Below are 15,055 nucleotides of genomic sequence, written 5' to 3'. Positions count from 1 at the left end.
AAGCGAGGCTTTTAAGAATACCTAGTCATCGATGCAAAACTCTAAGTCCCTTCGTCGCACATCTGAGTATGACTTCTGTTGGCTTTGAGCTGTTAGCAACCTCTTCCATATGAGCTTGACCTGCTCCACTGTCTGCTGTACTAAGTCGGGTCCAATCAACCCTTACTCACCTACCTCGAACCATCCAATGGGTGATCTACATTTTAGCCCATACAAAGCCTCATAAGGTGCTATCCCGATGCTGGAATGATAACTATTATTGTATGCGAACTCTATAAGAGGTAAGTGGTCATCACAAATCCCCTTGAAGTCTAGCACACACACCCGTAGCAAATCCTCGAGTGTCAAAATTGTGCGCTCAGCCGGCCATCTGTCTGAGGGTGAAAGGATGTACTAAGATTATCCTGTGTACCCAGTCCTTTCTGGAAGGACTTCCAGAAGTTGGCGGTGAATTGTGCTCCTCTATCAGAGATAATAGATAATGGGACACCGTGTAGCCTACCAATCTCCCTAATATAGAGCCCTGCATAGTCTTCGGCCGTAAAAGTAGCCCTGACTGGTAAAAAGTGGGCTGATTTTGTTAATCTATCAACAATTACCCAAATAGAGTCAAACTTATGATGCAATCGAGGTAACCCTGTAATAAAATCCATATTAATTGCTTCCCACTTCCACAAAGGAATGGCTATCTCCTGAATTAGCCCAATGGGTTTTTGGTGCTCAATCTTCACCTGTTGGCAGTTAGGACACTGTGCCACAAATTTAGCAACATCCTTCTTCATCCCGTGCCACAAATAGATCTCCTTAATATCATGGTACATCTTCGTCGAACCAGGGTGAATAGAATAACAAAAATGATATGCTTTTTCCATAATCCGATGCGAAAGCCCTGCAACATTCGGAACACACAATCGACCACTATATCTATGGACTCCATCTCCTGCTATATCAAATGCTAAAGTCTGTTGATTCTGAGCCTTGGCTCTGAGCTGCTCTAAGCTAGGATCCTCTTGTTGTACTTCTACAGCTAGAGATGATACGACTGTGTCCTGAATTGTTACCTCACTATCTTCTGCCTCTAACAATTTGACTCCCAAACTAGCTAACTGATGAAGCTCTCGCGCTATCTCATGCTTCTCAACACCTAAATATGATAAACTATCCATAGATCTTCGGCTAAGGGCATCAGTTACCACATTGGCCTTTCCTGGATGATATAAAATGTCCACATCGTAGTCTTTCAGTAACTTAAGCCATCGACGTTGTCACATATTTAGCTCCTTCTGTCTAAAAATATATTGAAGGCTTTTATGATCTGTGAAGATGTCAACTTGAACGCCATACAAATAGTGACTCCAAATCTTTAGCGTATGCACAACTGCAGTCAATTCTAAATCGTGAGTCGGATAGTTCTTCTCATGCTTTCTCAACTGCCTTGAAGCATATGCGCTAACCTTACCATGTTGCATTAGAACACATCCCAACTCAACACCAGAAGCATCACAATACACCGCATAGCCTTCTGAACTGTCTGACAATGTAAGAACTGGTGCTAATGTCAACCTGTCCTTCAGCTCCAGGAAACTATGCTCACAAGCCTCAGTCCACTGGAACTTAGCTGCTTTTTGAGTCAAATTCGTTAATGGGGTTGAAATTGAAGAAAACTCCTCTACAAACCTTCTGTAGTACCTAGCTAACCCTAAGAAACTACGAACCTCAGTCGGAGTCATGGGTCTGGGCCAAGTCTTTACGGCTTCAATCTTTTGTCGCAATGCCTGCATATGATACAATATGGCCTAAGAAAGTTACAGAGTCCAAGTAGAACTCACACTTAGAAAACTTTGTAGAAAATTCTCAGTCTCGAAGAACCTGAAGGACTGCTCACAAATGATTTGCATGCTCATCTTTTGAACATGAATACACCAAATATCATCAATAAATACAATTACAAGCAAGTCTAGATATGGCCTGAATATACTATTCATCAGGTTCATGAACACTACTGAGGCATTAGTTAATCCAAAAGACATTACCAAGAACTCAAAATGTCTATATCTAGTTCTAAAAGCTGTCTTTGGAACATCTTTCTCCCGAACTCGTATCTGGTGGTACCCTGATCTTAAATCAATCTCTTAATACCTTGTAACTGATCAAACAAGTCATCTATCCTCGGAAGGAGATACTTATTCTTTATAGTTGCCTTATTCAGCTGTCGGTAAGCGATACACATTCTTAGTGAGCCATCTTTCTTCCTTACGAACAACGCTGGTGCACCCCATGTGAAGCACTAGGCCTAATAAAGCCTTTATCCAACAAGTCTTTCAGCTAATCCTTCAACTCCTTTAGCTCAGCAGGAGCCATTTTATAAGAAGGGATAGATATAGGTTGTGTACTTGGTAGCATATCGATTGCAAAATCAATTTCCCGTTCTAGAGGGATACTAGGGAGATCGCCTCGAAATACATCTAGAAATTTATTAACTATCAGAATAGACTGAAAAGTCAGTGGTTCTGCATCTATATCATGAACGTGAACAAGATGATAAATACAACCCTTGGTAATCATCCTCCTCGCCTTAAGATAGGAAATAAACCTACCTTTCGGCGTTGTGTATTGCCTTTCCATTCCAGAACTGCCTCTCCTGGAAAGTGGAATATAACAATCTTTGTCCGGCACTCAACATTAGCATAACAAGATACTAGCCAGTCCATTCCCATAATGACATTAAAATCGACCATCTCTAACTCTACGAGATCTACAGAGGTCTGACGGTCGATAATTTCTACCGTGCAACCTCGATAGACTCTCCTGGCAACAATAGACTCACCAACTGGTGTAGATACAATAAAGGGTCGATCTAATGACTCTGCTACTATACATAACTTCCCCGTAATAAATGGAGTAACATAAGATAGAGTAGATCCATGATCTATCAAAGCATAAACACAATGGGATCAAATAATCAATGTACCTGTCATAACATCTGGTGATGACTCTGAGTCCTGTCGGTCGGTTAATGAATATGTATGGTTCTGTCCACTACTAGAACTAGATGCTCCCTCTCTGCCTCCGCCTCTACCTCTATGTGCTGAAGTCTAGGGTCCATACCCTGTAGACTGTGCTGATGAGGAGGAACCTACTGTTAACCTGGTCGACTGACCTATACCACCGTGACCTATTGTAGGGCAGTTTCTCCACCCATGCCCCTCCTGTCCACAAGAATAACAACCTGTGGAACCCCGTCTGCACCTCCCAAAATGCATCCTACTGCAAGTAGCGCAACACGGCGGGGCTGTCCTAGCCTGGCCTGAACCCCTCTGCTGTTGCGAGCCTGATGCTCGTGAACCCTCACCTGAGCTTGAATGTCCTTGACGATCAAATCTACTACCCTGGAACTGCTGTGGTGGAGGTCTAGGTGGCCTAATAGAATATCGGGGTCTGGGACTACCCTGAAAATCACCCTATGAACCAACGGGCCTAGCCCTCTTTTGTCTCTCTCTTTCGACCGTCTCACTCATATACTGTAAATGTCGGCGATCCTCTATGCCTTGTGCAAATGTCTGAATTTGTGAGATATCCATATTATCATTTAGTGCACAATAGAATAAACATCGATATAGTCTGAGTCGAACCCTCTCATAAATCTACGCACCCTATCATGCATCGTATCAACAAATGCTGGTGCATATCTAGCCAATGAATCAAATCTCAGCTCGTACTCTCGAACACTCATGCTGCCCTGTCGAAGGTTCTGAAATTGGTCCACCCGACAATCCCTAATCTTTCGAGGCAAATAGTGATCTATGAAAGTTTCTATACAGCTATCCCAAGTCGGTAGTGATGCATCTTTTTCCCTAGATCTCTCCCAACTCTCGTACCACAATACTGCAACATCGCGCAATCGAAATGCTGGTAACTTAGTTGCTGAGGCATGCATGACTCTAAAGATCCTATAAGGCTGATCAATAAAGTGTTGAGGGTCTTCTCTGCGATCTGTCCTGTAAACTGTGGAGGATTGAAGGTAAGAAATTCACTAACTCTCGAACTTTCGACCCCTTCGAAAGGTCCGGCAACATTTGGCGCAATTGGTTGGCACTGTTAAGCTACTAATTGTGCTAACATACATACTCCATTCTTGAAATCCTAATCAAATGGAATAGGAGGAACTAGAGTTGGTACTGCTGGTAGAGCTGGAAGTTTAGTAGCCCTCGGAGGCTCCTGAAGCGGTGGAGACTCTATAGGGGGTTGAGAAGATGTCTCCTCCATGGTCTCATAATGGGCTACCTCCACCTGTGGCACCTTGCCGGTACCCTCGCTTGCAGTTGTATCTAGCCCCTGGCTAGTTGTGGTCTGTCTAGTGTTAGTCATCTCTATCTGCATACAAGTATCAATTATAAGCCAGAAACCTCAACCCTAAGACACCGCTCTATAGCACAAGGTGAGCAAAAGAAGGATAGTCAATCTAACATGCCCGGTAACTTTTTGCTTATCGGATGTGGTGCACAACACATTTATAAACAAGACTCTACTAGACATGGCTTGCAGACTCCCTAGGATACAACGTTGCTCTGATACCAAGTTTGTCACGCCCCAAACTCGAGGGGAGCAACTGGTTCCTACTGCCAAAACTCAGGCCCAACCCGACCCTGCTGAACTATTTGCTACTAGCTCATGGAAGCCACATGAAATCAAGAAAACAAACAAGTATGTTTTGGCTTAAAACTAAGCCCTCGGCCAACAAGGCCCTTGTCAATTGATCTATAAAAGAAACAGCTACTCCCAGGAGATCATATAAATAAATAGCCAACTAGCACAGAAGTCTTGGTAAAGACATATATAACAAAAGGTAACAAACCTCCCAACTCTGGCAGCTCCAGAAGAAAGGGGATAGCCAACTGGATAAAAGTCAATCCTGCTGCTGATGAGGTCTACTCGATCGTCTGTCAGGACCTGCATGCATGAATGCAGTGCCTCCAAGGCAATGGGGTGTCAATAAAAAATAATGTACAGAGTATGAAAGGAAATAGACCATGAGGAGGTATCCTGATATACTGGAATAAACTGATAAATAAATCAAGGATAAGATACGTGTACTTACCTGCTCCTAAATCTAAACTTATCCAAAATAATAAAACAACAACCTAACCAAGCCCCCATAAGTTTGGCATGTACAAATAGCATACAAGACCACCTACTCAGGCCCACATAAGCCCGGAAGGTGCCAATCAACCTATATACCCCTATCGGTAGTCCCCTTGCCCCGTAGGCAGTCACATAGCCCTCTTAGGTATTAATATAACCCCATAGGTAGCACATAGCTCTCTTAGGCATCAACATAGCTTATAGACAACTCATAGCCCTCTTAGGCAACAACATGGCCTTGTAGGAAGCACATAACTTTCTTAGGCGTCAATATAGCCCTATAGGCAACTCATAGCCCTTTTAGGCATCCATATAGCCCTGTAGGCCGAACATAGCCCTTCTAGGCATAGATCACATTCCTGCAGCTAACCAAGCAATAACAATCCAATCGCTAAAAGCGAGCAATTTAGTTATAAGCAACATATACAAATAATATCTAAGTCGTGTCCAACATAGGGACACTACTAACTGAATCAGAATCCCGACAAGGGAGGATTATATCAACTTGAGCTGCCATTAATCAACAATAATGGCTACAAGTGTAACAAGGATAACAATCCAATTACATTGCTCCTAAGCTTTAAGGAAACATGCCGTAAGTAGGGAATTGCCTTAACATACCTTTCCAATGAACGCTCGAAAGACCGTAGTTCCTTCACAAAAGTTGTTCCTTATGCCCTAAGCTTTGGAAACACTATATATATACATCTGGTATGCACCTATAAATAGTTCATAATTAATCTTAAATCGGCAGATTTGCCATATTGCCCTAACTTGTTGAAACGTCCGTAGAAATTCATAATAACAACCATAAAAGGGTCCCAAGATGATTACCTTAGTTAACCAAGTATAAACCTTGAAGAAACACCAATAACTACAAATTTATATCTTCAAAAACCAACTCCAAGCGCAACTAATAGAAGGAAAAAATGATTACCACGTGTAGGGATTATGTTTCTAGGCACGGGGGCAATGTTTAATGGTAGAAATTGTCAAAAACTAACCTCCATCATGCTATAACTCCATAGGAACCCTCTCTTAACCTTTCTCTCTGGTTTGGAACTGAAATGAAATGTTTTCATGGCTTAAAACGTTAAATAAGCCGACATACCATATTTTTGATATCTTACTTCAGTTTGTCTTTCATGGTTGCATGAAAAGAATCTTCCTCGAGAGCTTTGGGCTGAAGATATTCAATGTGGATGCCATGTAATAAATAGGCTGCCTCCTTGGCCAGGTACACAAAAATCCCCTTTCGAAATTCTATATAGTCAGAAGCCAAATGTGAACTATATTCGAGTTTTTGGTTATGTGTGTTATGTTCATCTTCCCAGAACTAATAGAACCAAACTTGATCCAAAAGAAAGAAAATGTGTATTTGTTGGCTATGATTCTTATAGGAAGTATTGGAGATGCATGGATCCAAATACAAATAAGTTTACCATTTCTAGAGACGTGGTATTTGATGAAGTGTAATCCTTATTTTTTGCTCAAAAGGTTGTAGTTCTTGGAGATGATCAAGATAATTTAGAGCTATTATTTCCTGAACTAAATGGGCCAGCACCTAGTAATGAAGAGGCAGAAAGTGTATCTTTGAGTCAGAACATTTCCAGGGAAGGAGATGGTGAACATCAAGTAATGAGAAGGTCAACAAGGGAGGAAAGGCAGTCGGACTACCTCAAAGATTATGAGGTAAAACTTAAAAATTATTTCGTGACCTCATGTTTCTTTACAGGAGCATCAACTATAGAAGAACAATTAAGTTATGAAGAAGCAAACGACTGTCCAGATTGGGAAAGAGCAATGCAAGAATAGATTAATGCCTTAGACAAGAATGAAACCTAGGAATTGGTACCCAAACAAGAAAAATGCGTTCCAGTTACTTGCAAATGGGTAATTCGCTTGAAGAAAAAATCAGATGGTACCATCGACAGGTTTAAAGCTCGTCTAGTTGCTCGTGGGTTCTCTCAAAACTATGGATTAGATTATGAGGAGACGTTTAGTCCGGTGGCGAAGATGGTGACAATAAGGTCACTTATTTCTCTAGTTGCTTTCAAAGGTTGGAATATGTGGCTACTGGATGTAAAGAATGCATTTCTTTATGGAGAGTTGGATCGAGAAGTATTTATGGAGCAACCTCATGGTTTTGTCTCTAAGCAATTTCCAATTCATGTTTGCCGTTTGACGAAAGCTCTATATGGCCTCAAGCAAGCACCACAAGCTTGGTATGGTAAAGTTGCGCAATACCTAATCTTTTGTCGTTTTAGAGTTTCTGATTCAGATTCTAGTTTATTTATGAAATTAGAATCAAGTGTGCATCTCCTGATACTATTATATGTTGATGATATGATAATAACTGGAGATAATGAATCAAAATTTTCTAATTTAAGGATTGACTTGTCTGTTCGTTTTGAGATGAAAAAATTGAGGCAGATTGGATGTTTTCTTGGTTTGGAAGTGGAAAAATCAGATCAAGGCTATTTTGTGTCTCAGAAAGTTTATGCAAAGAGTCTCTTAGAGCGTTTCGGCATGGAGGAGTCGAAAGAAAAGACTACTCCATGAAGCCAAATCTCAAGTTGAAGAAGGATGAAGGCCAATGTTTGAAGGATGCGATGAAGTTCCGACAACTAGTTGGAAGTTTGATCTGTTTAACTATCACAAGGCCCAGAAATATGTTATTCAGTTGGTGTTGTTTCTCAATTTATGCATAGTCCAACAACTTCTCATTTAGATGTAGCAAAAAGGATTTTGCGCTATGTGAAGGGATCTCTTAGTCATGGACTTTGGTACAAGAGGTGTGCAATTTTTTTATTGAGTGGATTTACTTATGCAAATTGGGCAGGTGACTTACATGATCGTCGCTCGACTTCAGGTTACTGTTTTAGTACTGGGTCAATAATGGTTTCCTGGTGCAATAAGAAGAAAGATGTTGTTGCTTTGTCTACCAGTGAAACTGAATATATTGCAGAAACCATGGCTGCACAAGAATGTATTTGGTTGAAAAGATTGATCAAAGACATGTCCCACAAAGTAGAGTATGCTGTGCAAATCAAGTGTGACAACGAAAGTGCCATCAAACTTGCGTCAAATCTAGTTTTAATGCTTGAACGAAGCATATTGAGATCCGCCATCATTTTGTTTGTGAGAAAGTTCTAAGTGAAGAGATTGAATTGACAAATGTTCGTACCAACACTCAAGTTGCTGATATATTCACTAAAGCTTTGGAGAAGTCTAAGTTTCAATACTTTCGAGATGCTCTAGGAGTTGTTGATCATGAACTTGTATGAAGGGGGAGTGTAACAAATTAACTTCTTTCTTTGGTTTGAGATAATTACTCAAAACTTAGCTTAAAAGCTCTCTTGGAAATCAGTGTTTCCCTTTCTTGTTCAACTGTGAAAACATTTAACTCTTGGGAATACTTAGTTCCCTTATAACTTTGAAGAAATGAACTCAACTGTTTACTCTTTGCTTAACTCAAAACGTAAGTCTTAAAACAAAGTTAAAAAGTTTGTGAAAGACTTTTGAAAACTTTATGAACTTCTCTTGACTTGATTCTTAACTTCTAGACTTGACTCTTAACTTTACTTGAATTGAATTATGGATTCAAGGTTCATGATCTCATGTTTATGGATTATTTCATCATGTTTAGACGTACCTTCGAGTGTTGGAATCATCTAGGAAACATAGGTACGTTGCTAAGGAACTAGTTCGGAAAGATAGGGAAGGAATGGGAAAAACTGGCATCCCTGGTGCTCTGAGAGGCGTGGGGCGCCAGCCCTTGAAATTCAGGAACTAATTTGGGGCGAACTGGCTAGGGCGGCACCCTAGAGGTCAAAATTTAAAGGGCCTCTCTTAGGGCTCTGAGAGGGGCGACGCCCCAGGCCCCTGCCCAAGTGAACTCTGACTTTTCTCCTTCGTTTTTTCATCTCTAAACCCCCTATTTCCACTTAGTTCTTTCCCCAAACACTTAGAATCGATTATACCCTCAATATATACTAGATTCAACTCGAAATTACACCCGAAAACATGAATCAAATCTCAAGAAAACTTCAACAACACAACCTGCAAGAATTCAAACGAATTTCATCAAGATATCAAAGGGTTTACTTTCAAATCTAATATATTTCGCTGAATTGAATCATGATTGGCGCGTGGTTGGACTAACCCATCGCTATGTGATCTCACATACCTCGTATTGATCACCCCTTGACGAAATCCATACGCAAATCTCCAAGAATAAACGAATCTTGAACTTTCTTCTTCTTTCTCCTCTTTTCTCTTTTCTCCAAGCCCTAGCGTGAATTTCCAATTTTCTAAGCCGACCAAATTCTGATTTGACCCCAAATAAACTCCTAAAAATGAATTAAAATAGTTGGGTAAGGAAAAGATAAAATACCCTTCCAAAATCCGGTTTTAGATTTTCCTTATTTGAATAACCCAACTTCGAAAGGGCATAACTAACTCATACGAACTCCGAATCACGCAAACTCAGCGGTGTTGGAAAGATTATTCCAAGATATTTCCTACGATATCTGGAAACATACCTAACTCATCCTGAGCTAGGAGTTATGGTCGTTTGAAGTTGACCAAAAACTCAAACTTAACTTGACTTAAACAAATTTCCAGATTTTCATTCTTTCCAAAAATGACTATTTCCAATTTTAACTACTTCCTAGTTCTTTCAATTAGCGAGATGTTACAAAATTATATGACTCAAATCTCTATTATTGAATGTGACCAGGTTTATCAGCTGATGAAAATGAAACTACAGCTATTAAAGCACTAGAGAGTGGAGTTATTTTCTTCATTCTGAAGCCCATATCGCAAGATGACATACATTATTTATGGCAATATGCAACATTGCGAAAGAAGAAGCATACATGCAAAGGAGTTGCTAAGGGGACAAGTCCACGCGAAAATATGTTGAGATTGAAAATAAACATAGTTAAGTTCCACCACCAATGAAGAGTAGGTTTGTTTGGACAAATCCCCTTCATGAAATTTTTTTGGAAGCCATTACAACACTTGGCCTAAAGTGTAAGTTTTTCCCAACATATATTGTGTAAAATATGAGATCATTCAAAGATTATCTACATGTATATCGCGTAAAATATTTAATTTTATTTATGATTTTTTTTTTCTACAAGATCTTATCCAAAGAAAATTATTTAACTGATGGATATTCCTGATTGACTAGCAGGCATTTCGCATATCATTTGAAGATTTACTACTTTTAACTCAATATATGCTTAATCTATAGAACAAATTTTATCTACAGAAAAATAAATGTTATTTTGTAGATGAAAATGGAAAAAAATAATACTAAATGAGTATAGAGTTGATGGTGTTCTATCATTAAATAAATTAGCATAATGAAAAAGCTTCTTTTTATTTATAATAATTAAAACCCTAATATTTGTTACACAAAAGTGAAAATAAAATTGATTCATAACTTTTTAAACATATTTTAAAGTAGGTAAATATAAAATGGAATTAATAAAAATAAAGGTCTATTTATAATAAATTTTCAAAATTTTTATCGATAAAGTAAATGAATTATAAATTATAATTTAGAAAACATTTCATCAATGCCAATAAGAAAATAATTTATATAATAGATAACATACAATGAGAAAACAGTGATACCTAAATATACACATAAGCATGCATGCACATAAATACATAAATATATACTTAATGCATGCAATATTAAAGTAAAAATAATAAAGAAATAGCGTTAGATTCAATTTAATTGAAAGATTACTCTTCTTATTTTAATGAATTAATATAAAATTATAATAAAATATAAAATTATCTAGTGATAAAATACGAAATTTGAAAATATAAAATATTATATATACTATAAAAAAAATGTTGTATAAATGAATGACCGAAATAGTAGAATAAAATAGACATGACATGAAATAAGGTCGTGGAGTGGGAGTTGTGTGTGTGTGGGGGGGGGGGGGAACAAGAGTAAAAAATGTCTATTAGTCAAAGTTAAAGAGAATTTTTAATTTTTAAATAAGATCTTGAGGTGTGAATGATTTTCAATCTATTAAAATATTACAATTTTTCTTAAATGGAACTCAAGCATTCATATATGAGATATTTAGTATTAATTTTTTTTTAAAACCATCAAATTTGAAAGTTATATTTATATTAATTCATTCTTATGTTAGAAACTCTATGATAGAACAAATATTAGAAGTTAGATGACCTTTGTGTGAAAAATTACTTAAAGCAAACCGTTGCATCACTATTTTTCTTTATAATTAGAGAATAGTTTTCAAACTCATGTTTGCAAACTTTGCAGAAATATTGTATGAGCTTGAAAAAAGATACTGATCCAGAGTTGATTTTTGATTTGGGTATAATCACATCTGATAATGCTATTGTCCACAAGAAAAGAAGATGACAATATTCCAACTTTAGCTACACAACTTATAGTAGGAAATTTAAACTCTATTGACTATGATATGAGGGTTGATCAAGACTTACAGTCTGATCAAAGGGATAAGGATTTGGCAAATAAATTGACTTACAATAAGAATGACAAACCTCGTCATATTGAATTTGAAGAGGCTTCTGTTGAGTTATGTTCTTTACCAGAGAGCTTTGAATGTAATGAAGATGGAGGAAGAAGTATTACATTAGCTGACTCTCCTATGTTGGAAAATATTTATCATATACCACTTTCAACTACATTCAACTGAACTTACTATCACTGTTTTTGGAAGCCTATTGAATGTTCAATCTTCTAATACGATACATATTTCTGCTTTTTTATATTCGTTCTTATTTTTTTTCTAGTACTATTTAAGTTTAAAAGGTTTGCTATTTTTCTAAATGATACATTTGATTGCACAAACTTACACATTGTAGGAAAATAAAAATGAGAAGAAAAACAATTCTTAGTTTCATTGTTGGTATCAATCAATATCAAAAAAATATTTTTTCATGAATTGATTATACACTAATATAATTTTTTTTCTTTGCTTTCTGTTATTTTTGTCCCCTTCCACTTCCTTTGATGAGTGGAGATGGTTGAATATTATGAAAGAGTTCTAAAAATATTAAAATAATTAATTTTAATTATTTATTTGCTTAATTTTTTTTTGAAACATAACTGGTCGATTTTAGTTTATGCATGCAAGGTTAAAGTTGAGTTGAATAAATATTCAAGGCCTAAGTTATACGTGGCCCCTTAAAGTTGTTCGCATAATTTACTTAGACACCTTAACTAATACTTGTACCTATTGAACACTTCTAGGACTTTAAATTTATACCACTTGAGCACTTTTTGCCTACATGGAATTTTGAGTGTGATTCATGGCTGATGAGTGCGTGAAAACATTTACTTGGATTTTTTTTTAAATAAAAAAAAAACAGCCGCTTTCTTCTTCTTCTTTGTGCTTATTTGTCATCATTAATTTCTCCGGCAACTGCAAGCAGTCAGCATCACCATTGTAATCTTCTTCTTCTTTCGTTTTTTTCTAGTCACTTCAATTCCTTTACCTTTCATCATCATTTTTTTTTTCAAATTTGTCATTATCGCTGCCGTCACATACTCCTCTTTTGAGTCAAAATAACAATTAAAAAGTTATGCATCATTATGTTCTCCAAATGTGAAACTTGAGGTCGGTCTTTATATATCTATCTTTGGTATATGAACATTTAATTTTTAAAATATAATTTACAAAGTTAAGAAAATTGAGAAAGTTAGCGTACACTATGGGTGTGTTTGATACGAAGGAAAATATTTTTCGGAAAATGTTTTTCAATTTTCTCATGTTTGGTTGGTTAAATATTTTCGAAAATATTTTCCAAATCAACTCATTTTCTTCAAATTTAAGGAAAATGACTTCCCTTCAAAAATTAAGGAAAGCATATTCCAAAACTCTCTTCCAACTTCAAATTACAATTTTTTTGTGTTGAAAAAATCACTTTATTTTGTCCCTACCCTCAAACCTCCACTAAACACCCCAAAAAAATAAATTTAAAGCTTGTTTTTTAAAAAATATTTTTAACTTTAATTTTTAATTTTGTTACCCCATCTCACCCCTACCCTAATCGCCCTACCACCCCCTCCCCCCCAAAAAATAAAATAAAATTAAAAGTTGTTTTTAAAAGATATTTCCAATTTCAATTTTTTATTTTTTTACCCCACCCCCTACCCTCGACTTCCCCCATCAGCCCCCCTACCACCCCCACCCCCCTCCAAATTTTTTTAAGTTTGTTTTTAAAAAATCACCCCCTCCCAAAATAAAATAAAATTTAAGTTTGTTTTTAAAAAATGTTTTCCACTTTAAATTTTATTTTTTCACCTCCGACCTCTTGTAACGACCGGGTTCCGTCGTTATAGAAAAGCCAGCAGGGAAAATTTTTGGGTCGGAAAACTTTTTCGTAGTAATTGGATTTTCCCAAACTAGTCCAGATTTGGACGAAATTGGAGTCATTAAGGTGTAAGGAAATCTGGTCACAATCAGGTGAATTATTTATGATTTCAATTACATTAGTAGTAGATAACTCGTTAAGGAATCCGTACGACTTTACGAAATTGAATTCGGGCGAGTAGAAATCCCAAAATCGATCTTAGCGTGAAGGGTATATTCTTAGCGTCGTTGGTTAGAGGTGTGTTGTGAAATGGAGATTTTGGAATTCTTTAAATAGCTCACTGTTTCGTGCAAGCCACTTTGGCAGGGGTTTTGGCCGCTTTAGCGGGGCCGCTACAACGGGGTAAGGGCTGTTGTGGCTGGTTCGACACGACTTAAAGTCGTAAATAAACCCCTAAATGACCTTATTTTGTACATTTTGAGTTTTAGAGCTAACGAACGAACCCCAGATGACTCCTAACAGTGTTTCCACCATTCTTGAGGCTAAAGGTAAGCTTTACACTCCCCGAACCATTTTTTGATCCGTAAAACATAATAGAATGGATAATTATTGATGGGGGAGGGTTTTGATCTAGATTCTATGGTGGAAACAACCCTATTTTGGGTGTTTGGGATCATGGGTATGATCTAGGATTCATAGAATTGTTAGCAACTAGGGTAATTAGTGATTGTTTATTGATTCCCGTATTGTATTGATTGTTTGTTTACCAAGAACAAGCGGAACGAATTCGGAAAGGGAAGGATCAAGTTTCTTAGGGTTTCAAGCTTGTTACGAGGTAGGTGATGGTTGTTATTCTATGATTGTGTAATGTATGTTTGTTCTTGCTTCAGTATGATACATATATGTATATGAATGTTGAATTATTGATCACACTTGTTGTAAATGAGATAGATGAATGATGATTGCAATGAAATCATGACTTAAATGTATGATCTTGAGGATGTACTTGTGATTGTGATTGTGATTGCGATGTGTTGAATGGATCGGTTGCCACATTCCGGCATAACTAACTTGGATCGGTTTCCACATTTTGACATAATTATGGGATCGGTTGCCACATTTCGTTATAATCATTGGATCGGGTACCATGTTCCGGTAACTGTTTGGGTTTGGGTTCCATGAGAGGACCAATGATTTGATATAATTGTATATCTTGAGAAATGTGAAGTTGTTCGTTGTTAGTAATTATTGATAATATTGTATATGTTCGATATATGCATGAGATTATGTTGTTGTGATGACTTATGTATGTTGCAGTTAGTGGGACAGCCGCGTGATCTTACCAGTACATTGTGGTTGTGTACATATACTTTGCTCTTATTTTTGTTGAGTTCATGGGATCTTCAAGTGGCTACTGACAGACCTCACTTAGGAGATCAGTGATCGTTCGAATTCAAGGGTGAGCCAATTCTTCCGAGCTGAGATGGGTTCTCTTTCGTCTATGTCCACCATTTATGGACTTAGACCATGTTCTAGTTAGTTGATTAGTTCATTAGATTGGGGTTGCATCCCGTCT

At 37.3% G+C, this 15,055-nt stretch overlaps 1 protein-coding gene across 1 annotated transcript in view; it reads left to right on the top strand.

The window, feature by feature from the left end:
- LOC125876926 (pre-mRNA-processing protein 40A-like) overlaps window positions 1-15,055 on the top strand; it is a 1,068,087-nt gene that overhangs the window by 424,978 nt on the left and 628,054 nt on the right. The gene's annotated exons all lie outside the window — the stretch shown is intronic.

Source organism: Solanum stenotomum, chromosome 9, assembly GCF_019186545.1.
Source record: "Solanum stenotomum isolate F172 chromosome 9, ASM1918654v1, whole genome shotgun sequence".
Taxonomy (NCBI): domain Eukaryota; kingdom Viridiplantae; phylum Streptophyta; class Magnoliopsida; order Solanales; family Solanaceae; genus Solanum; species Solanum stenotomum.
This window is presented reverse-complemented; position numbering and strand designations above follow the sequence as displayed.